This window comes from Panthera onca, chromosome A3 (assembly GCF_046562875.1).
Source record: "Panthera onca isolate mPanOnc1 chromosome A3, mPanOnc1 haplotype 2, whole genome shotgun sequence".
NCBI lineage: Eukaryota > Metazoa > Chordata > Mammalia > Carnivora > Felidae > Panthera > Panthera onca.
This window is the reverse complement of record NC_138341.1, coordinates 97,387,466-97,411,970: the sequence shown is the minus strand read 5'-3', so window position 1 is coordinate 97,411,970 and position 24,505 is coordinate 97,387,466. Positions and strand designations below refer to the sequence as shown.

At 48.2% G+C, this 24,505-nt stretch overlaps 1 protein-coding gene and 1 long non-coding RNA gene across 3 annotated transcripts in view; both read left to right on the top strand.

Moving 5' to 3' along the window:
* Positions 1–24,505, top strand: part of LOC144615898 (uncharacterized) — a 291,049-nt gene that overhangs the window by 38,218 nt on the left and 228,326 nt on the right. The gene's annotated exons all lie outside the window — the stretch shown is intronic.
* Positions 2,923–24,505, top strand: part of BANF2 (BANF family member 2) — a 36,031-nt gene continuing 14,448 nt past the window's right edge. Inside the window, exons 1-2 of one of the 2 annotated variants that reach the window (XM_060611582.3) lie at positions 2,923–3,058; positions 4,056–4,220. The gene's annotated coding sequence lies outside the window, so the exon portion shown is untranslated. The remainder of the gene's footprint in view (positions 3,059–4,055; positions 4,221–24,505) is intronic. The other variant, XM_060611576.3, reaches the window with a different exon arrangement.

Sequence of the window (24,505 nt, the reverse complement as noted above, 5' to 3'; positions counted from 1 at the left end):
AGGTCGAAGGCATTTTTGTGGCTTTGGGAGTGTAAAATAGGAGATGGATGTCGAGACTGTTGTCTTTGAAGGCACAAGCTGAGCCCCCCATTTTCATCTCTTAGCTCTGTGCTGAGGTCTCGGAATTGGGGCCCTTTGTGTACATGATCCTTTTGTCTAGAGGCCAGGCTCATGGTTCTTTGGTAGCCATTATTTTCTGAGTCTTGGGTAATGCCGAAAAGGTTGATAATATCATTAACACAATGTTCCAGGTTGATAGGCTTTATTCTCCCTCTAGCCAAGTTGAAATGTGGGGAAAGAACTCTGGGGTGCCTGGTCCCCTGAGAATGATCTGTGAAGGTGCCTGGCCAAGGAGCAACTGGGGCCATTCACTGGTCGTTCCATAACTTCTATATGTAAGTGTCGGACTGAAGGGGCCAGGGACTTGATTTGAAGGGTGTTTTGATGCCACGTGGAGTGATTTCATTTGGATTGTATGTTTGTATGTGGGGGTTCTCTGGAGGACAGACACTGATGATGAGGAGGGGTATGTGGGATGAGTTGGGGGGCCACGCCCACTGCAAAGGCAAGGGATGAGTTGGATCAATCCTGCTACAACGCAGGTGTGAGGCTAGACACAGCCATGGCATGGGGGTGGGCACCTAGGACAGCGTGTTAATCCTATCAGGCCAGCAGAGACCCTTACCAACCCCTCCCCCAGATTCTGACAGCCCCCCAAACCTAACAAGAGTCATATTTTATATGGTGCAGGTGCACCTCCGTATTCCTATTTTAAGAGAAATTGTCCAGGGAGGTAGAAGCAAGAGGAATTTGCATAGCAAATCAGTCCCCTGCAGGTACCCCATTCAGGCCTGCCTGTGTGGAAGAAAAGGCCTTTGGGCCAGGTTGCCAGGCCCCTTCTTCCCCCTGGCCTCCCCCTGATAGTGTCATCTGAGCTCCTACACTGTGTTAAGACGCCCTTGATGACACTCCTAAGGGCAACCAGCAGAATGCCTCATCTGCCTGGAGACCCGACACTCACCAGCAATTCCCAGAAATTCCTGATTTTACTAAGCCACACTATGTGTCTTTCTCCCTGTAAATGTGAACTTATCAAGGACAAAAACCATTCCTTATCCATGATGTCTTGATCTGGGTTCCCCCAGAAGCAGACCTTGAAAGCAAGATTCAAGGGCAAGTTGCTTATTTAGAGGCAATTCCGGGAAACTCTGGCAGAGAGGCGGGGAGGTGGGCCAGGAGAGGGAGGGGCAGCAAGATCGGGTATTATCAAGCCAGTTACCACTGGGCAATGGAGGCTCTGTCCTGTGGCGACCCCTGGGAGATGGCGTAGAGCGTGCTTCCCAGTGACTCCACCTGAGCAGGAAGGAGCTGGGGCATTTACCCACCAATCCCTAAACGTCACTGGCTGAGGAGGTTCCTGGGGAGATTTTGATTCCTGGGCTCACAGCTGCACTGCCTGTAGACAGGATGGGCTCCAGAAGCTGAGGAGAGCCCCCGGACAAAGGGACACAGGCGCTGGCGGCTGGAAGTCAGGCTACCTTTGTGCACAGAAATGGTAAAGCCAAGAGGCTATGGGCAGGGCACAGACATGAGCCGTGCCTTCCCAACATGGCTCAGCACTGGCCGTGAACAGGTAGACCCTCAATACAGCAGGCTGGTTGAACCTAGGACTCAGCGAGTTTGGCCCCAAAGCTAGGACTTCTTTCTGTTCCCCAGCCAGCCCTGAATACTGCCATCAGCTGGCAGTGTTATTTTAGGATCAAACCCAGAAGACCAGCAGCATTATGTTTCCAAGCAATACTTTTTAAAGTGTACTCCCTGGGGGCGCCTGGGTGGCTCAGTCGGTGAAGCGTCCGACTTCGGCTCAGGTCATATCACAGTTTGTGGGTTCAAGCCCGGCATCGGGCTCTGTGCTGACAGTTCAGAGCCTGGAGCCTGCTTCGGATTCTGTGTCTCCCTCTCCCTGCCCCTCCCCTGCTCACGCTCTGTCTGTCTCTCTCTCTCTCTCGAAGATAAATAAATGTTAAAAAGAAAAAAGGTACTCCCTGGACCAGTAGCAGCAGCACCTGGGAACTTGTTAGAAACACAGATTCTTGGGTCCTACACCCGATGTACTGAATCAGGAAATCTGGGGCGGGGGGGGGGGGGATCTGTATTTTAACAAGCCCTCCAGGTGATTCAAATGTACCCCCAAAGCTTGAAAACCACTGTTTCAGACTCGAAAATTTAGGATCATCTCCAAGGCAAGGCCATTTTCTCTTTGGTTAGAATACTTCCTGTTCCCAACCTGAAGCACCAGGGAAGCAAGGGGACAGAACTTCTAGAAACCTTTTAGACTTTGGCCCCTTTTGTGGGTTTTTCTTCCCTTTGGGGGCTTATTCACTGGAAGTTGTACCTAATTACCAATCACCTGCCGAGGAGAGCAGCGCGAGCATATAAACTATAGAAGATACCCTGAAAGGCATGGGACAGGTTTGACTCAAGAGAGAGGGTGGGGGAGATTTACATGTTCCTGTTTGTTTTCTGAGCTAATATTGAAATTCTTCTGCTTGCACTCTGAACACACCATGAACACACAGGTGGGCGGTGGGGGAAAAGTCCTGGGTCTGCCTTGGACTTTCAAATCAATCATAGAAAATGTGCAAAGGAATAGCTAAGGGTTGGGGGTACCTCTGTAAGTCAATGTGTGGGAAAAATGAAAAGAGGCACTTGGGTTACTTATGTTGACCCAACCAGGCAGGGTTAGGGTTAGGGATATGAGCCTCCCAGGCTGATGAGCCCTAGCAGGGCGGTTGCTTTTTTTTTTTTCAACAGTGCCAATCAGATGTGTTACTTCTTCAGGAACAGCTCCCTGTCCCCTGATACCATCAGGGACAGCAGGCCTTGTGGGGGACCCCAGTGCTGTGACATCACAATGTGGCCCATTCAGGATCTCAGGCCTCACTTGCCCCTGGGCCCAGGATATGTGAGTTTACCCTCCCAGGGCTGACCTGCACTTAACAGGGCCAGGGCAACGGAGACAAGTTGACCTGTGGCACGGACCCGCCAGGCGCTCTTGGTGAGTATTCACACTTCCTGAGAACCATGGAAAGAGACCCAGCCCACGGCTGGCCGGGCTAGCCCCCCAGGGTCTCATACTCACAGCGGCTCATCCGATCTGGCAACCGGGAGTGTGCTGGGACAAGCCCGAGCCTGTCTGGGGAAGCTAGTTCACCTGACTCAGACACCCCTTTCCAGACCTCTCCGGGCAGGGTTGCCAAATGGAGGAAGTGGTATTCTAATCGCCACCCAGCCCCAGTCGGCCACCTGCCCCTGCTGCCTGGGCAAAGGTCATCTCGGTGCTCGATAGAGGCTCGGAGCAGGGAGGCCAGGCTCCCAGATGGCACATCCACTAGAGGATCGCTCTGGGTCCCAGCTGGGGACAAAGGCAGCCATCGGCCCAGCGACACCCTTACAGCAGAGGGAGCAGGTGTAGCTTCACTGGCGATGGGAGGGATGCGAGACCCACCCCACCCCGCCCCCACCACCCCCGACCATATGCATGACGACTTTCCTCTCTGTACGCTGTGCCTTCCCTCCTTGGCTGTTTTGAAATCCCACTGCCAGTGGCGCCGGACGTCTCAAGTCTCTTCCTTCCCTCTTGGGACAGTGAGAGATTTGAGACCATCCTGGGAAATTGGTAGATGGGTTCGCACACCGGAAGAGTAGGCAACCGAGAGGAGGGCGGGGGTGGAGTGCAGGGCCCTCTCTCTGGGAGGACGCTGGCTCTTCCCAGCTGGGACACCAGCACCCAGGCCTTCAACAGCCAACAGTGGGGACCGGAGCAGGGGCACCAGGAGGCAGAGCCAGCTTTCCCCGCTGCCTTGTCTGTCTGTCCGTTGGCTCCCTGCATCCAGAGGGACCATTCACCAGAGAGACCAGAGGGCGCAGAACGCCTCGCACCCCGGGGTGGTTTGTCTTCTTGTGAGAGCTGACTGCCATCCTCTCCCTCACACGCGGGAATCCAAGTGGTAGTGGTCCATCGGGCCTGCTGGGAACATTGTGTCTCATCCCAGGCCCCACTGAAGGAAAAGAACGGTCTAGAGGCTGGAGCCAGAGGGGTCCGCATCCTCCACTTGCAACAGCCCTCGTTTGGAAAGGGAAGGAACAAACAAGCGCCTACTAGTATCAGACCCCCTATCTCTGTTATTGCTCTGAGTTCCTGCCACCAGGAAGATGAAGTAGGTATTTTTGTGCTCATCTTACAGATATGGAAACTGAGAACTATGTTCTGTGCTGGGTGCCGTGTTCTAAGAGGGACATTAACCTAGAATTTCTATACACTCCATATACAGGCAAGCGTATCTGTAGATTAGAGCGCACTGAAAATAGAATGGGCTGCTTTGCGAGGCAGTAAGAATGCCTTTGGAAGCATCCAGGCAAACCGAGTACCTTCCGTCAGCAGGGCTGGGACAGGATCCTTGTGATCAGTCGGGAGCTGAACCAAAAGATCTTTAAAAGCTGTTCCAAATCCCAGATTGCAGGATCTGGGTCTTGAAACCTTGCTAAGCTCCCATGTTTGAACCCAAATGGGTCAGGCCTTCCAGGACGGCTACAAACTTTGTTAGGGGGGAAAGCCTAAAGGGACCATAGAGACCAGCAGTCTGCTGGGTCCCAGATAGGAAAGCGGTGGTCAGGCTGGTTCTAGGGGGTTGGTGTGAGGCCACAGACCAATTCCCAGAATGAATGTTTGTTGAATGGATGAATGAGGGGCGACAGGATTGGAACCAGCCTGAGTGCTAATCACACACCCCTCAGCCCATCTCTCTTCCTCTCCCAAAACTCTTTCCCATGAAGATTATGATTCAGCCAGCATTTATGGAGCACCTACTGTATGCCGAATGTGGTCACAGAGGTTATTTTCCGTAATCCGCCCCTCACCCATCACGTGGGTGTCATCGTCTGCATTTCTCAGATGAGGATGTTTGGGTAACCGCCCCAAGGGGTAGAGAACTTGTGGAGCCGCCACCAACAGCAAATGACAATGCCGGTGTGGCCGACTCTAAGGAGAGCGTGCGGCCTCCAGCTGCCGCCCCCCAGCCTGAGCAGGGTCAGGGAGGGTGGTGGGAGAGGGGAACACTTTCCTATTTATCCTTCCTAAGGACAAACTTCTGGTAACTTGCCCAGTTCCTCAGGGGCTATTTTACCTCCTTAAAAAAAATTTTTTTTCAAGTTTATTTATTTATTCTGAGAGAGGGAAAGAGGGCAGCGAGCAAGGGAGAGAGAGAGAGAGAGGCGGGGTGGGGGAGGGAGGGAGAGAGAGAGAGAATCCCAAGCAGGCTTCACACCATCAGCACAGAGCCCATTGCAGGGCTTGAACCCACAAACTGAGATTATGACCTGAGCCCAAATCAAGAGATGCTCAAACGACAGCCGCCCAGGTGCCCCTCCTCAGGGGCTCTTTTACCCCCCTCTTCACATTCGTCCCGGCTGTTGTCAGGCTCCCCGTGGGCCTGCCTCATTCACTGCCCGTGCCTCTCGCTCTGACGGGACAAGATGGAGTGACTGTTTCCACACCAACAGATGTTATGCGCCGAGGAAGAAAATATGCTAATCAAAATCAGCTTTGGCTAATTGTAGCAATTTCCCTTCTGCGCATTGCTCTGAAATAGTAGCCACGCTCTGTTCTTTTTTTCACATCAGGGAGCCCCAAATTGGCAGCCTAAATGAGGTTGCAAAGAAGTCAGTTAAACAGGCCTTTTTGCTGCCAGTTTACCGTGGATGAAGCCTTGAACATGCTCTCCCAGTAAGACCTCAGTTCAACTGTTTGTGGACTTGATATCTTGCTGTGGATAATTCAGCCCCACTGTTGGGCTGCGGGAGCCTCATTTCATCCTGGGGAAAACCAGCACCTCCAGGGATTTAATGAGGTGCCAAGCTCAAGGGCACGTGGTCTGACCTTGAACCTTGGTCGACTCCTGGTTTGTTCTACAGCCAGCGCTGGCTGGTAGAACTTTCCTCACTGAGGGAAATATTCTCATCTGTAGTGTCCCATATGCTAGTCATGAGCCATGTATGGCTCTCAAGGGCTCGAAATGTGGCTAGTGGGACGGAGGAACTGAGTTCTAAATTGTAATTTTATGTTACGTTTGGCCTAAATAGCCTTGTGTGGCTCGTGGCCACTGAACCAGTCAGTGTAGCTATAGCCCCGCCAACTTTTGGGACTTCGTCTCTTGACCTCATTCTCCCCCCTCCCCCCAAACGCCCCCCACAGACCACCGCCTATGCCTCCAACAAGCCACATTGCTCCCTCAGGGCTTTGGCGACATCACCCTTCCCTCTGGTCATTGCATGGTTTGCCCCTGTTCAACATCACCGCCCGGATCAGGTGCATCCCCTCAGAGCAGCCTTCCTTGTGTTGTCTAATATTTTCCCCAGCCCCACTCCAAACTGCTCCTAAATTCAGACATTATCGTGTGTCTTAGTTCAGGCTGCTGTAACAAAGCACCATTGACTGGGGGCTTATCTCACAGTTCTAGAGGCTAGAAGTCTGAGATCAGGGGGCCAGGAGTGGAGGGTTCTGGTGATCATCTGCTTCCAAGTTGTGGACAGCCATTTCCTTGTCACCTCATGTGGTGGAAAGAGAGCTTTCTGAGGCTCCTTTTATTTATTTAGTTACTTGGTTAGTTAGTCAGTTATTGAGAGAGTGAGAGAGGAGGGAAGGACAGAGGGAGGGGAGAGAACCTTAAGCAGGTTCCATGCCCAGCACAGAGCCTGATATGGGGCTTGATCTCACAAACCGTGAGATCATGACCTGAGTTGAAATCAAGAGTAGGACACTTCGCCAACTGAGCCACCCAGGAGCCTCTCTAAGGTTCCTTTTATAAGGGCACTAATCCCATTCGTGACTCTTCCACCCTAATCATTTGATGACCTAATCACCTCCCAAAGGCCCTGTCTTCTTACTGTCACTCCTTGGGGTTAGGATTTCAACGTATGAATACTGGGGCAGGGGGAGGGGAGGGGACAAACATTCCTCTGTTGCATTGTATTTGGGTGTTCTCTTGCCTATTGCCATCTTCCTGGACAAAAACTTCAGTCCTGCAAGAGCAGGGGTGCTGTCTATCTCACGATCACTCACCCTGGACCTGGAACAGTGCCTGGAACAGCATCTGGCAGGTGGAATGTGCTCAGCAGTGTCTAGAGCAAGTGAACACCCTGCAAGAGGAAAGATAGTCGCTACTTCAGTAGGCTTTTGCTGTGTAACCCAAAATTTAATGGCTTAATACAGCAATGATCAATTATTTCTCCCAATCCCACGAGTCAGGAATTTGGGCAGGACTCAGCTCTGCATGGCATTGGCGAAGGTCACTCCCTCACCTTTCTGGAACTCACAGGGCCTCCATATGGCATCTCCATGTGGTTAGCATGGAAGTCTCAGGGTAGTCAGACTTTATGACAGCTGGCTTCTGAGGGATGATGCAGAGTTGCTAGGCTTTTGGAGGGTGAAACATAGTACTGGCACCACCAGGGCACCGCATTCTGTTGCTCCAAGCAACTCCTGGGCAAGCCCAGATAAAAGGCACGAAGACACTGCCCACCCCCCAGTGGGTGGGCAAACAGGAAGGAAGGAGCTGATGGTGGCCATCTTGGCATGCTACCACAGTCACTACCAATAACCCCATAGTGGTGCTTCTCAAACGGGGCTGTGCACACGCACCCCTGGGCTCCTTGTTAACATGCAGATCCTGATTTAGTAAGTCTGAGGTGTGGCCTGAGACTCTTCATTCCTAACAAGCTCCCAGGAGATGCCACGCCCGAGGGTCTGTGACCGTCAGAATCACGGCCAAGGCTGTGTTGGTGTGTGTTCTGTCAGGGCCGGCCCATGTTTAGGTTTGGCCTGGAACACTACCGCTGGTGCATCATTCCATTGGGTTCAGCATTACCCACTGTTGCCAGGGTCCCTGGGATCAGTCCTTTCTTGCCTGGTCCCACACGATGCCACGGGAACCATCCCACTCCATTTCCCAGGTGCTTCCCTCACACTGCTTCGCCAAGCTCTACAGTCCCTTCCCCCTTTCCGCTAATATTGGATTCCCACCACACAGCTTGTAAAATTGGTGGGGTAGGGCTCTTTTGGTTACAAGGTTAGAACCAAACTCAAAATAGTTTAGTGGAAAAGGATGGGTGAGTGTGCCATGGCTTCAGGAAAGCCTGGATCCAGCCCGTTGGTGATCTTGTCAAGGCATTATTTGCCCCCGTCATCAGCTCTGCCTCCCCTAGGGATCTCTCTGGCAGGCCCTTCCACAGTAGAGGAAGAGACAACGCCCTGTTTTGCAACCATGCCAGGAAGAAGGCACCAGTTCTTTCCAAACCTTCCCAGCAAAAGTGCCGGAGTTCTCTGGTTCGTCCCACTGGAGTGCCATGCCTGTAACAAACCAATCACAATGGCCAGGAGGATGTTTTACCTCAACAGCCAGGCCTAGGTCACAGGTATGTTCCTGGAGCCAGGTGGTGAGGCCAGCCCCACCCAAGCCACGTGGAAGGCGGTCAGGAAAGGTGCAGAAATCAGAAAGGAGAGAGAGGTCTTGAGAAGTCAAGAACTCGCCACAGTTGGCCATGCAAAACAGATGTTCTGTGATGGCCGGGGAAGCAGAGGGCAGGGGCCTTATCAATTTCAGGTGGCCCGTAGCCAACCAGGCCCTCCGGACCCCAGCACAGACTCAGGAGCTGAGACTACCAGAAAGGACTTGGGAATTAGCCAAGGCATGTTCCGCAGAACACTGGCCAAAGGGATGTTAATTGATGTCACCTAAAAAGCTTTCTGGTCCAGGAAGCTTAGAAGATGGTGCATTAAGCCAAGCCAGCAGTTCCTTGCTGCACAGGACTTGTCAGGGCCTTGACTAAGCTGGACTATGCTACAAATCTTCAAGAGTGAGGGGAAGATGAGAGGCTAATGTTCTTTTGAGCACACTTTAGAAAATTATCAACCTAACTCCACCTCACCCATTTTATAGATGAAACAGCTAAGGCAGAGGAGGGGAAAGTGCTTTAGGCAAGTTAATGTAACTAGTTAATATGGAGCTTCTCCCTAGCTGCTGTGACAGTGACAAATCTGATCCTGCATGGAAGCGTTGCCTTGTAGCTCAGGGCGGCCTGTCCCCCAGCACTGGTTGTTTTCCTTCCCTCTGGAGGGTGTTTGCTTTCCTCTCCCTCAGACACCCCCTGCAATGGCTCTTGGCTTCTGTAAGGGGCCACAGACCCCTGCCTGGGACCTTTCCCTGGGGCTGTTGGGCCGATGGGATCCACTGATGGGGCAGAAAGCCCTGTGGGTCTGGACTTGGAAAAACATAGCCACCCAACTGGCAAGATGGCAGCATTTTGAGGTTGAAGAGGCTTGAAGGTTGGCCAAACGTGGAAGAGAGCAACAGCCAGGGCCCTGCGAGTGCCGGGCAGGAGGGGCTGGGGGAAATGAGGTTCCTGGGGCCAAGTGTGCTCTGTAAATCCAGACAGAGATTGTGCGTCAGAGCTGTGGGGTGAGGTGCTGGTTATAACAACAACATCTCTGAGGACCTCTCTGGTCTGAGCCCTTCATGTGTGGTGCTTCTAAGCCACTTGATGGCCCACAGTTGCAAAGCATAGAGAGCGGCCATTGGTTACTTGGCAGTAACCTCAACATGAAGGATTCAAGCTCCTCTCCTTGCCAAGTACACAGTCGCGGATGTGTTATTAAGAGCTTCAGTTTTGTCATCCGTTAAGTGGGCCAAAAATGAGTTCCAGAGTATGTAGACACACACACACACACACACACACACACACACACACACATGCACACACATACACATACACATTTGAAGATTCAATGTGCCTTGTCTATCCATAGTGAGAACTCCTTATGTGGTGGTGGTAATGGACAGGTGGGTTCAGGTCCAGGTTCCTGGCTAGTCAGGGGCAAAGCCAACATCAAACACAGGTCCAGCCAATGCCCTGGCTTGACTCTTTCCTGCCCCTGTGCCACCACTCAGGGCAGCAGCACTGAGCATACGGCAATGGCTCAGAACCCAAGATGTGCAAAGGGCTTTTCAAGTCTTCCTTTGTGTCAGAGCAGGGTGGCAGATGTGTCTCTTTGGTCACTTCCAGGGGACTCTATCCAAAGGCCAGGTGGAGAAGTAGATGTTGTGAGCAGGGTGGGCTGTGTGTATCTGACTCACACGAGCAGGACCAGCACCAAGCATGACTTGGTTGCACATCTGCCATCAGCAATCAAGTTCCAGAAGGGAAGAGACTGGGGACCACACCCTAACATTTTCAGCCAGGTTTACATGGACTGGAAATCATGTCTCCACCAGTGGATCCTTCCCCCCCCCCACCGCCTTAAATTGAGGTATAAATGGACATATACATCATGTTAGTTTCAGGTGTACAACATAATGATTTAATAATTGTTTATATTGTGAAACTATCACCACAGTAAGTCTAGTTAGCATCCAACATCACACATAGTAACAAATTTTGTTCTTGTGATGGGAACTTTGAAGATCTACTGTCTAAGCAACTTTCAAATACACAATACAAGATCTTTTTTTAAGTTTATTTTTATTTATTTGGAGAGAGAAAGATAGAGAGGGAGAGGCAGACAGAAAAGAAGACAGCATCCCAAGCAGACTCTGCGCTGTCAGCACAAAGCCCGGCACGGGCCTTGAACTCACAAACCGCGAGATCATGACCTGAGCCGAAATCAAGAGTTGGGTGCTTAACTGACTGAGCCACTCAGGTGCCCCTATAATACGATATTATTGACTAGAGTCACCATGCTGGACATAAGTCCCAGTGACTTATTTATTTTATAAATGAAAGTTTGTGCCTTTTGACCCCTTTCATCCATTTCCTCCACTCCCACCCCTCACCTCTGGCAACCACCAATCCATTCTCTGTATCTATGAGCTCAGTTTGTTTTTATTCATTTGTTTTTTAGATTTGACATATAAGTGAGGTCATATGATATTTGTCTTTCTCCATCGTATTTCACTTAGCATGATGTCCTCAAGTTCCATTTATGTTGCACGTGGCAAGATTTGCTTTTGTTGCTGAGTAATATTCCATTTTATGTGTATGCCACAATTTCTTTGTCCATTCATCCATCCATGGACACTTAGGTTGTTTCCATGTCTCGGCTGCTGTAAATAATGTTTCAATAAACATGAGGGTGCATGTATCTTTTTGAATTAGCATTTTCGCTTTCTTTAGATAAATACCCAGAAGTGGAATTGCTGAATCATCTGGTAGTTCTATTTTTAATTTTTTGAGGAACTTCCATCCTGTTTTCCATAGTGGCTGCACCAGTTTACATTCCCACCAGCAGTGCACAAGGGTTCCCTTTTTACAGCACTCGCGTGTCCAGTCTTTTAGATAATAGCCATTCTAACAGGAGTGAGGTGATACCTTATTGTGGTGTTGATTTGCATTTTCCTGAGGATTGACCACCATCAGATGCTTTTTAGATGAAAATCCCCATGGAGGACTTAAGGGAAGATGCTGGGAGTAGCGTCTGGCCACCGAGTGGAAAGATGGGAGTGGAAGTAAGGATGTTGGTTGCCTGTTTGTAGATAACCTTCATGGGGGACAGTCTGAACATGTTCCCAAGAAACCGTGTCCAAGTCTGTTTGTTTGAGAGAGAGTGCACGGAGGGGAGAGAGGCAGAGAGAGAGAATCTTAAGCAAGGTCCACACTCAGCGTGGAGCCCGATGCGGAACTCAGTCCCATGACCCTGGGATCGTGATCTGAGCTGAAATCAAGAGTCTGATGTTCAACCGACTGAGCCACCCAGGTGCCCCAAACCATGTGCAAGTTTAAAGATGAGAACCACTCATCCACTTGAAACTTGAAGGCAGAGGTTCACAGACTTCTGAAATTTGACGTCAAGTTGTATTTATGTGTGCAAGCTGGACATTTTTCTGGAAGAAACTGGTGGTATGGCTTTGTGTGGTTGGGCCCACATCGTGTTATAGATATTTGAAGTATTGCCCAACATTTAGAAAATGGGAGCTTTCACATAAAACTCTACATTTTTAGATTCTTTTGAAATAACTCGCAAGATCCGGTCACCCGGGACCCATGTTCCTGAAAGGGGACTACCTCCTTTTCGTGGGATGTGGGACCGCACTCAGCCACAGCCCCCACATTTTGTGGCCTCTCTGATGAATGCCAAATGTCAGTCCTTGTTTATCTTTGCCCTTGCACTGTTTTTCCTCACTCATTTATTTATTTTTTCACTTACTTGGACCCTTTGCATTTCTGTTTGTCGCCTCTCATCTGAACTTTTAATAGATGCTCAAAACAGTGTCTGATTTCAAAAGAGTCATTGAGGTTCTTTCAGCCTAAACTCTTCCCTGATAATCCAGGGTTGAGACTGGTCCTTAGCAGGAGAGGGGCACCACCCTGCCCAGGCCAGGGAACTGAGTCTCCTCCCCCTAAGCAATGTGGCTATGGTGCATGTCCAAGAGCGTGTTTACAAATGGGCAGGCTTATCGTTTGATGGCTACAATACACCAAAAGGTCTCCAGGAATTACTGAAACTCCTTTGTGTAATCTCTGCAAAAGTCCTGTTTGCAATACAAAACAGTTCATTATCTGCTCACATAAATAATGCAATAAATGAAATTAATGGCAATCTTTGGGAAATCCTTTCTTTATGGCCATGAGAACCTGGCTTTGAATGGAAACAAATCAGAAAGAGAAGAACACCACTGTCTGGCAGGGTCCCTCTATCTGAAGCCAGAGCCTAGAAGGCTAGTGATTTTTTGGGGAAGACTTTTTGCACTTGGGAAGGTTGGGTAAGTCACCCAACCTTTTTGCACTTGGGAAAATGGGTAAGGGCCATTTTCTGAACTGAAACTCCTAGAACATAGACACACGCCCTCGCAACCAGAGACATGCAGAATGGGAGGGGTCCTTAGAAGAAGGACCCCTAGGCTGAGGACCAGGAAACAAGGACAGGTACATAAAATGTGAGCAAAAGGAATCAAGGAAAGCTGAATCTAGGTCTAAAGCGTGCTGTCTGACAAAGCACAGGCGGAAGACACATGGCATGGTGACCTCACATATCTTAGGGTGGGACCAGTGCAGCGCTTATGATAGTATACAACTGCATCGTTCCCCCTATACCACGAGACGTCCCCGTGCTGGCCATCGGCCAGCCGCCCCAGTTCATATTTGCACCCAAGTGGAAGAATGCAGTGCAGAGCTGGAAGGAGAGAAAATGACGGCCCAGAAACCCAGGAGAAGCCTCTCCTGACGACTCAGCACTTGGGAGTGCAGATTTTAGTCTGAGGCTCACTTGGGTTTGAGGCCCGACAATGCCTTGGGTCGGCGAAAGCATTTTATCTGTAAAATGGGGGCAATCACAGAACCCACGTCCTCACAGGGAGGGCAGGGTGAATGAGGTAATACATGGGAAAGAACTTCCCATGATGCCTTGGGGAACCTAGAGAGGCACTAACTGCTCTCTTAGGCTGGCTTTCCCAGTCACCAACCCTGAGAACCTAGTTGAAGTGCAGTTAGTTCATTCGGGAGGGGTTCAGGTCATACAAGCAGGAGAGTGAGGAGCTAAAACAGGAAGGGAGAGGCCACTAACTCTGCTCACAAGCCATCGGGACTCGACCCCTCTGGGGACATCTTGGAGGTGACCTGGAACACGCCTCCGAGTTATCCCATCTGAGCCCTGCCAGCACTGAGCATTTATCCATCTGCTGGCACGCGTCAGCTGCCAGGAGAGCCACAGGTGCTGGCTGAGGGAACCGTGAACCCCCAAGAGGATGTGGGCAGGCAAGGACACCTGCTACTGTTGCTGCTGTTGACCTTCTGAGGCCTCTCATGGAGAGGAAAGAGCTTGGGCTTTGGAGCCCCCCAGATCTGAGCGACATCCCAGCCTTGCCTCTTACTAGATAATGGGACCCTCTTTGCCCCTCTGGGCCTTAGTTTCTCCATGTCTCAAAACAGAAACAATTTTCTAGTGCTGCCAAATGAACTTTGAGGATTCTGTGGGACTACGGCCAGAAAGAGGCAAGCACGTAGTGGGTGGAGACAGTAGGGCCCGCAGGGCAAAGAGGACCCCATATCTAGTACGAGGCAATGTTGGGATGTCGCTCAGATCCGGGGGGCTCCAAAGCCCACGCTCTTTCCTCTCCAGGAGAGGCCTCAGAAGGCCGACAGCAGCAATGGTAGCAGGTGTCCCTGCCCGAACCACATCTGTTTGGTTCCATTTCTCCCACTTGCCCACAATCCTTGTTTCGGTTCCCAGACCCAAGGTGAGCCCTGCTGGCACCAGACGTTCTTTCCAGATGAGCAGGGGCGCCCTGACGTCCAAACTAGTGTTTGCCTCGAGGCGACTTCTGAGTGATGTGTTGTCCTACAGCAATTATCTCCCTAGCCATGTATTATCATGCCATTTCCCCCTTAGCTACAAGCTTTGTGAGTCTGCGGCTTTCATCAGATCCAGACGGGGAGGCATAAGTGGAATAAGATCCAGGAGGGAAAGCCCAACAGAAAGAATTTCTGATTCCTGTAGTTCACCTGGAAGCCCAGGGTCGGGAGTGTGGGCAGATTTAGGGGCTTCTGCTGAGTCGGAGGTGTAGGAGAGAGCTGCCTGAAAAAAAATGCAGGATTCCCTGTGAAATTTGAATTTCAGATAATCAATGAATAACCTCTTTGGTATGTCTGTCTCTTTTTTTGTTTAAAGTTTATTTACTTTGAGAGGGAGAGGCAGAGGCAGAGTGGGAGGGAGAGAGAACCCCAAGCAGGCCCCATGCTGTCAGCATGGAGCCCAACACAGGGCTTCAGCCCATGAACCATGAGATCATGACCTGAGCCGAAACCAAGAGTCAGATGCTTAACCGACTGAGCCACCCAGGCGCCCCTGGTACGTCTGTCTTATGAAATCCTTGGGGATCGTACTTATCCTATAAGTTTTTTTATTATTATTATTTATTTGAAATTCAAACCTAACTGAGCATTTTGTATTTTTATTTTCTAAATCTGGCTACCCTCATGATAAACCCTCAGGGCAGGGAAACAGGCGAGCAGGAGCTCCATAAGCTGTGGTGCCGACTGGAATCAGCTTCCACCTGGCGCCATGAGCGTTCTGGAACAAGAGTGGTGCCGGAGAGTTGGTCCCACCTTGAGAAGAGGGGATTGGGTTTTTCTACTTCAAGGTCCGAGGTCACTGGCCTCCCTCAGGCAGGGCCTGGGCCTTCTAACCTCCCAGGTGTCTCCAGGCGTGGTGGCTTCCATTGCTGAGACCCTGCTCTGGAGAGAGCCACCCCTGGAAGCATAAACAGCAGCACGAGCAGCTGGGGGATGGGCATATCAGCTGGTCCACGGGCTCTGGACCTACTACTCTGTCTTTTCAGTTGCAAACCTTAAAGAGTCTGTGTTGGAAAGTGTGTTTCCTTGGGGACCCCTCTGCCCCTCCCTGCCTTCCCTAAGGGGATTTGTGCTGTGGGGGTGGGGAGAGGTGCTGATCGGTCCTTATGGGGCCCAGGGCTTTGAGTACTCATGGGATCTGCAGGGCAATAGTCTGATCCTGTGGCAGTGTGGCCGCTCTGGTCCACACAAGTGATTAGCCCCTTCTGGTCTTTTAGGGGTATCTTGGCACCCACTTCTGGAGTCTGTGACGTGAACCTTTGCCCTGGTTGTAAGGTCTCCGCTCATGGGACCTCTTCTTTCTGACTCCAGGCTTCGGCTAGCCCATCAGCCCTTGCAGTATCTTCTGCCTTGTGCGCAGGCTCATCTATCTAGCCGTTGTTCACAGTGCTGCACCACCGCCCCAAACGTTCTGAAAGTGCCTGTTCCTGTCATCTCTGGGTACGCCCAAGGAAGGAGGCCACTAGGTCTCAGACACCCTTTTCACAGCCGAGCTGGTATCCCAGATGTTACCCTCTAGAATCCAGCATGTCTGCCCACTTTGGGATTTGTGTCCCAGAGAGGGAAGACCAAGTCCCCTGCCCCTATTACCGACTTCCCAGACATTGTCTTCTCTCTTGTGGATCATGGAACAAGCTTTCTCCAGAAACAGGCAGAAGAGATAGGCTGTCCCTTTCTTTTTTCTTCTTTCTAGGGGAAAATCCTCTCCCTTCCCAAGATGACATTGCTTTCCCCATCTCTCTGGGGCTGTAATAGCAGAGAGAGGCATATTCATAGCAGATTTACTCACTATAGCCAAATGGTGGAGGCAACCCAAATGTCCCTCAATGAATGAATGATGATAAAATTTGGTATAAACTCACAATGGTATATACTCACAAAAATTAAGGTTTAATTTTCAACCTTAAAAAGAAAATCCTGACACATGACACAAAGTGGGTGAAACTTGAGGACATTATGCTAAATGGGAAAAGCCAGTCACAAAGAGACAAATGTATGATTCCACTTACACGAGGTATCAAATTCATAGAAACAGAAAGAATGGTGGTTTCCAGGGGCTGGGGGTGTGGGGAATGGGGGGGGGGTGTGCAGTTAGAATTTAATGCGTATGAAGTTCTGGAGATTGCTTACACAACTATATGGATAGACTTTACACTATGAAATGTACACTTAAAAATTATTAAGATGGTAAATTTTGTGTGATGAGGATTTTCTCACAATTAAAAATAAAAATACAGGGCCGCCTGGATGGCTCAGGCAGTTAAGTGTCCGACTCTTGGTTTTGGCTCAGGTCGAGGTCCCACAGTTCGCAAGTTCGAGCCCTGCATCGGGCTCTGTGCTGACAATGCAGAGCCTGCTTAGGATGGTCTGTCTCTCCATCTCTCTCTACCCTTTCTCTGCTTGCTCTCTCTGTCTCTCTCTCAAAATAAATGCACAAGAAAATTTAAAAAAATAAAAATAAAAAAGATAAAAATAAGCCCCCCAAATCCGTTACAAATGCAGATGTCTTGTCCACAGAGGGTAGCTAATACACTCAACCATTCCTTAGGTGACTTATTTTCTTAGCTCAGACTCCGGTCCTTTGCAGAGAACAAGGCTCCAAAGTACAGAAAATGTTTTCATGAAGCAAAGATGTAACCAGCAATGGTCCCAGTTAGAACTACCATCCAGACAGAGGCTATCCAGCGCAGACAGGATATTCAGGGAGAGGGGGTTGAGAGCCTTAGTGACATGGACAAGAAAGAAGGAGTGTGGACAAGCCGGGGAGACAAGTGCCTTCTGCAAGACATTGTTGCATGGTGTTTTGGCTGCAGGCATAGTGATCTTAGCCTACGTCTATAAAACCTACGTCTAAACCACTGGGGCTAGAAGTTTTGGAGAATTCAGATTTTTTTTTTAATTTTAGAAAGGCAATATGGTGCTGGTTCTGTGTGTTATAGAACATTCCTGGTAGAGACTGGCTCAGTATGCTGTAAACAAACCCATTAATATTCTTGTGGTGAAATGTATAAATATTCACACTAAGAGGGATAATAAAGACTATAAATAGCTTTATGTTGGTCCAGGCCAGGTTTTGCTGCCAAATACGTTTTTTTTTTTTTTTTTTTAAACAAAACAATCTTCTGGTTTTCAGAGCTTTTTGGACCTGAAAATGGCAGAAAAGGGATGACAAACCTGTATGAATTTTGTACCACCAAAAAGGCATAAGTTAACATAGACACACAATGTTGGGAGGGATCAGAACGATTAGGTCCAGCTAATCAACATTCTGACTTTATACACATGAAATGGAAGTGACTTGACCAAGGTCACATGCCCAAGTTCATGGGCAGAGCTGAGATGAGACTCAGGTCTCCTACCCTCAATCCAGCACACCCCAGAGGGCTCTAGGAGACCTACACTGACCTTTCAAGTCTGGAGCCTGTGAAGACAGTCGTCCCTCTCCTTTACAGTTCCTGAAGAGGTGACCTCTTGCTTCTGGGAACGTTCCCCCTCATCACTGAGGTTTTCTCTGACAGGCACACAGAAATCTTTGTCCTACATGTTCACAGACTTAACTCAAGGCCTTGTAACAGATGGTGCTCAGTAAATTTCTGAGGAATCCTTGCATTTATTTGGGTATTCATCGCATGCATAAGGAGAAAGATTTACAATTAAAGGGTCATGTGTAAGACAGCCACCAAGGAGCAGAGGAATCTTGTTTGCCATTGTAGAATTGGAGTTAATGGAGTTAAGGGCAAGGAAGGCAAATATTGCTTTTATTTGTGAGTGGTGAGCATTAATGGTCATTGAAAAATGATTTTTTTCCACCCTGATGCCTAGCTGTGAGACTAATCCTGCCCCAGGCCTCTGGGTGGAATGAGAATACTTCTGTACCTTGCGTTGTACTCGGTGCATGGAAGGTATACGACCAACACTTGTTGAACGAGTGACTGAATGAGTGAATGAACATTGGGGGTATATTAGTCATAAATCGCACAATCCCTACTTAAATTGCATTAAACAAAAGTGAGAAATATTGCCTGATACCACTGAAAAGTCCAGAAGTAGGTGCCTTCAGGCACAGCTAGATCCAGGTTTGCAAATGAGTACTGGGACTCTGTCTCTTTCCTTCTCACAGATCTGCTTTCCTACATGTTGCTTCCTTCCTAGGCAGGTTCTCAGATACGGGTGATGGCAGAGGTCGTCACCAGCAGTTTTGTACTCCTATCCTACCAACTGAGCTTGGGCTGGGCTAGAGAATGCACCCGTCTCAGAACCATTTGCGGTGGCCAAAATGATATACGAGTTTCACTGTCTAGGCCTAAACATGGTTGCCCCCTGACACCAGGGTATTGGGAAGATAGAGACTGAGGTTTGGAAAAGAGTGAATGCCCACAGGGAAGTAGAGGTGCTGGTCCCAGAATTAGAGACAGCCTGTGCTGAACAGAGGGAGACAATAGGTAACCCCTTATAGGGGCAGTTGCCAGAGGCTCTTTCCATGGGATGTGAAGGACACACAAGCTCATGTTTTAGGAGTTAGTGCTCACTCATCATCAGGGAACTACAACTCAAAACTACAATGAGATATCACCTCACACCTGTCAGAATGGCTAAAACCAACAACACAGGAAACAACAGGTGTTGGCGAGGGTACGAAGAAAGGAGAACCCTCTTATACTGTTGATGGGAATGCAAACTGGTGCAGCCACTCTGGAGAACAGTATGGAGGTTCTGCAAAAAGTTAAAAGTAGTACTACCTTATGATCCAGCAATTGTGCTACTGGGTATTTATCCAAAGGATACAAAAATACTGATTCAAAAGGATATGCACACCCCAATGTTCATTATCAATAATAGCCAAATTATGGAAAGAGCCCAAATATCCATCGACTGATGAATGGATAAAGAAGACGTGGTGTTTATATACGATGGAATATTACTCAGCCATCAAAAAGAACGAAATCTTGCCATTTGCAATGACACGGATATAGCTATGGTGTATTATGCTAAGCCAAGTCAGTCAGTCAGAGAAAGACAGATATGATTTCACTCATATGTGTGATTTAAGAAATGAAACAGGGGCACCTGGGTGGCTCAGTCGGTTGAGTGTCTGACTTCAGCTCAGGTCATAATGTCATGGTTCGTGGGTTCAAGCTCCACGTTGGGCTCTGTGCTGACAGCTCGGAGCCTTGCAGCCTGCTTCAGATTCTGTCTCCAGCTCTCTCTGCCCCTCCCCAGCTTGTGCTTCGCCTCTCTGTCTCTAAAATAAACAAACATTAAAAAAAAAAAAAAAGAAATGAAACAGATGAACATAGCAAGGGAAAAAAGAGGCAAACCAGAAAGCAAACTATAAAGAACAAACTGAGGGTTGCTGGAGGGGAGGTAGAAGGGGTGGGTGAAATAGATGATGGAGATTAAGGAGACCCCTTGTAGTGATGAGCACTGGGTATTGTATGGAAGTGATGAATCACTGTGTTGTACACCTGCAACTAATATTACAGTGTATTTTATCTATCTGGAATTTAAATAAAAACTTAAACAAGAAGATAGTGCTTAGAAGCAATAGAAATCCACTTGATCATATAACCATAGAGATCTGTGTAATAATAGGCTTGGGAAGTCGTGATGTAATACAACCCCATTGAATTGGCTGTCCTGCAGCAGTCCTTACTCTCTTCCAGACAGAGTACTGCACGTTTGACATTCAGTTAACTCATCTGATCTGCACAGCCACCTTGTGGTTGGGTGACATTCATTATGCTCACCTTATAGATGAGGAAATCGAGCCTTTGGTTCAGAAATCCTCTCAAGTCTCCCAGCTAGTAAGTGAAGGGGCAGATATTTGCACCCACTTATCTCTGACTCCCTATATTGGGCGTTTCTTCTGCCCATCTGCAATGCCGGGGGCTTCTGTCTCTCAGATCTGCTTTTGTCCATGTTGCTTCCTTTTCAGGCAGGCTCTCCATATGTGGTGGCAAAGAGGGCCGCCAGCAGGCTTAGAGCCCATCAACTGAGCCATCCTCACAGAGAAACATTCATAGGTGCTCCAGCATGTAGTCTGAGAAGGTGAGGTGTGTCCATGGGCCAATCCCATGACACTGTGGTGAGCATGGTAGGCCCCGGAAAGTAATTCCTGAGTTGATGGTACAAAGTGGAGCCCTATGTCTTGAGGCCATGAGCGTCCATCCAAAAAGGGAGGCAACCTTACAGTGTCTCCTCAGAACTTTAACGGCTAAGAGGGAGAGAGCCCCGCAGGGTCAGACTTCATTGTCCAAGGAATATTACCACCCTTCTTTTTATTCTTTGTGAATGACTGGGAGGGAGAGGCAGACTGGTTCATTTGAAGAGAGAAGATGTAGCTTAGAAGAGCGGGGCAGAGGTATATAGAGCCAGGAGTGGTATTTGACAAACAACATTCCCTTGGAACCTGACGGTGAGAAGTGTCTACTGTCCTCATTCCCTTCTGGTCCAACTCCATTGTCTCCCCATCCACACTGCAGGCCAAAGGCCTCTGTAGGGACAATCCTGAGATTATTCTAACCCTCATTCTCTTGCCCTCTCTTGGTACTACAAGGCTGCAGTGTTTTGAGGCCATAGGGATGGACCTTAATTTTTCCATAAATCTGCTTAGTTTAGGAATGATTTTTATTCTCCGTATCTTTGAGGCTTTGAGCACAAAGTAAAGCAGCATAATTTAAATAGTGTGTGTGTACTCTGAGCACATGAATGTAAGTTTTAAAGCAAAATTAGAAAGAAAATGAGGGCATTGAGCAGACGAAGCATATATGGTGACTAGGAGGGGAGAGAGGTTTTATCCATGCTAATTTCTCTATGTGGCCATTTGGTTTAGCTCAAAGCTTCCCAGCAGGCTGAGTAAAAAGAGAAATATGTTTACAAATTCTGTTTCTTCATCAAGGTAGAAATATACTAGATTTGAAAGGTATACTTTTTTCTTCACATTAAAAAAACATTCACCACGGGGGCATTTTCTAGAACAAAATGTGGGTAGCAGCATTCTCAACAATGTTACTGCCTATGCAGATTTCTGTCCCATATCCCTTCAATAAAACGTGAGAGCAAAACATAAAGCTTAGGTAGTATTAACATCTCAGTTCCCAGGGCTCCTGGGTGGCTCAGTCAGTTAAGTGTCTGACTCTTGGTTTTGGCTCAGGTCATGATCTTACAGTCTGTGAGTTTGAGCCCCACTCAGACTCCATGCTGACAATGCACAGCCTGCTTGGGCTGCCCCTCTCCTGCCGGCTCTCTCTCTCTACCTCTTGAAAATAAATAAATAAACTTAAAAAATTAAAAAAAAAATCCTCAGTTCCCTAGAGTAGGCATTGCCACATATGCCCAAATATAAAGCAAACATATGGGGCGCCTGGGTGGCTCAGCTGGTTAAGTGGCCGACTTCAGCTCAGGTCATGATCTCGTGGTCTGTGAGTTTGAGCCCTGTGTCGGGCTCTGTGCTGACAGCTCAGAGCCTGGAGCCTGTTTCAGATTCTGTGTCTCCCTCTCTCTGACCCTCCCCCGTTCATGCTCTGTCTCTCTCTGTCTCAAAAATAAATAAACGTTAAAAAAAAAAAAAAAGCAAACACAAAAATAAGATAATCTCTCATTTACTCAACAAGAAGACCCCTCCCCACCCCCGAATGGTTTTTTTGGCCATTTGAATATACGAACTCATAGGGATGTAGATAAAATAGTTTACTTACACCTTTTCATTTCATAATTTAATTATATACATTTAAAATCACATATTATGCAAAGTAATATATTTAGAAATATTACACTTTTCCATTTAGATTTCAAAGAAACTATCGTATTCTAACTATATTCATGTATGGTCCACACCTGTGTCTCTATCACTGGGGTCACTCCCTGAGTCATCTTACTTGGGCTCCAGAGAATAATGAACTTCACTTCCAGCTAATGGTTGTTGAGATGTTCACTTTTTGAATTCGTGTACAATGATGTCCCCACCAGAAATTGTATCCCAAGCTCCCAGTTCCAATTTGTATGACATTAGAGCAGTACCCTCCCCCCCCCCCCCCCCACCACTCCATTAATCTGATGGGGCACTTGTGATTGCCTCCTTACAAAGACTTATTGTATAGATTTTTAAAATGATCTTTAAAGGATGCCAAACATTTGCAACTAGAAGGTCATTCCTTTGGGAATCATGATTAAATTCCATTGACCCTTTTACTCCTTATTTAAACAGGTAAGTGACTTTCTGAGCCTCTAAAACCAGACTTGGTTAAAGTCATTTCCTGCCAATGTATCCTCCCCAAACAGTACTTTGTGGTTCAAAATGGTGTCATTGAGAGAACACCTTGTAATATAAGACTCTTTCATGGGGCAGGACCATGTTAAGGCATCTGTGGTAGTATTGTCATAGGGTGGTCAAGTGATTGATCTGACCATAATGTAGCCCACCCTGAATCCCACCCAGGAGCTGACTGGGGACTTAGAAGGAGTACTCCTCTGGGAAACAGAGCCAACCATATTGTGCTAGGTGCAGGATATTGAGCAGGCCGCTGAAATTCTGGGGCCTTGGTTTTCTTAGGGTGAAATGAGGGTTTTAGGCTGGATCAGACAGAGGTCTGAAGGGGACCTAAGGGGTGGGGGGGCATAGGGATGGCGCCACATATCCAGGGTAGGCTCTAGTGCCCTCCCCTCGTTCGAAAGTCAATAGAGTAATTCTTCTTTGATCTATTTTATATAAAGGGATTCCAGGTAAAATTTCCTTTGAAGTGAAGATCCCTTTTTTTAATTAAAAAAAAAAAAAAAAAGGAGTAGGCCGCTATTGAGGTCTGTCTGCTCTGAAGTTCTCTGACTTCAAAGCCATCAGGGGTCATAGTTAAATCTTCCTATCGATGGCTAATGAGGATTTGATGTGCCTGGGGAAGGGGGACAGACACTGCCTGCTAGTTGGTGAGCATCAGCCATCTGGAAACATGGACATTAGACAACCCACTATAAAGTCCCATTTAGTTGAAATCCCATCATCCTAGAAAACCTGCTCGTTACTTTATGAGAAAAAAGCAAATGACAGAGAAACAGTGGTTCTCAAACTTGGCAGTATATTGGACTCACCTGAGAGTTTTTAAAAGTTCCAATGTCCGGCCTACGGCCTGTGCTAATTAAGTCCAATGGTAGAGGAGGGACCCAAGCATGGGTTGTGTCTCCCAGCATGAGCCTAATGTGTGGTAAAGTTTAAGAATACACGGCATTGGTACAGTCACTGTGGAAAACTGTGCAGTGGTCCTCCAAAGATGAAACTTAGAATTACCACATAATCCAGCGATTCCACTCAATCCAAAAGAACTGAAAGCAGGATCGTGAAGAGATATTTGCCCACCTATGTTGATAGCTGCATTATCCAATAGCCAAAGGTAGAAGCAAGCCAAATGTCCACTGATGGGCGAGTGAATAAACAAGATGTGATGTATCCATACAGTAGAATATTATTCATTCTTAAAAAAGATGATGATTCTGAGGTGCCTGGGTGGCTCAGTCGGTTAAGCGTCCAACTCTTGATTTCAGCTCCGGTCTTGATCTCAGGGTTCATGAGTTCAAGCCCCATGTCAGGCTCACACTGCTGACAGTGTGGAGCCTACTTGGGATTCTCTCTCTTTTTCCCTTTATGCTCCCCCCCCACACACACCCTGCCTCTCTCTCTCTCTCTCTCTCAAATAAATGAACTTAAAGAAGAAGATTCTGACCTGTGCATGATACAACATGGTTGAACCTTGAAGACATCATGCTAAGTGAAATAAGCCAGCCACAAAAAGACAAATACTGATGATTCTACTTATATGAGCAATCTGGAGTAGTCAATTCTAAATTTGACTTAGTTTTCAGTTTTGCAAGATGAAAAGACTTCTGGAGGTTGGTTGCACAGCAGTGTGAATATACTCAACACCACCTAACTAGACACTTAAGAATAGTTAAGACATAAATTTTCTGCTATGTGTATTTTACCACAATTCAATATAAAATGTAAAAAAGGTGGCGGGGGAATAGCATCATGTAATTCCCTGCCACTCAAAGTGTGATCTGTGGGCCCCCAGATTGGGCATCTTCTTGAGAGCTGGTTAGGAATGCAGCACCTCGGGTC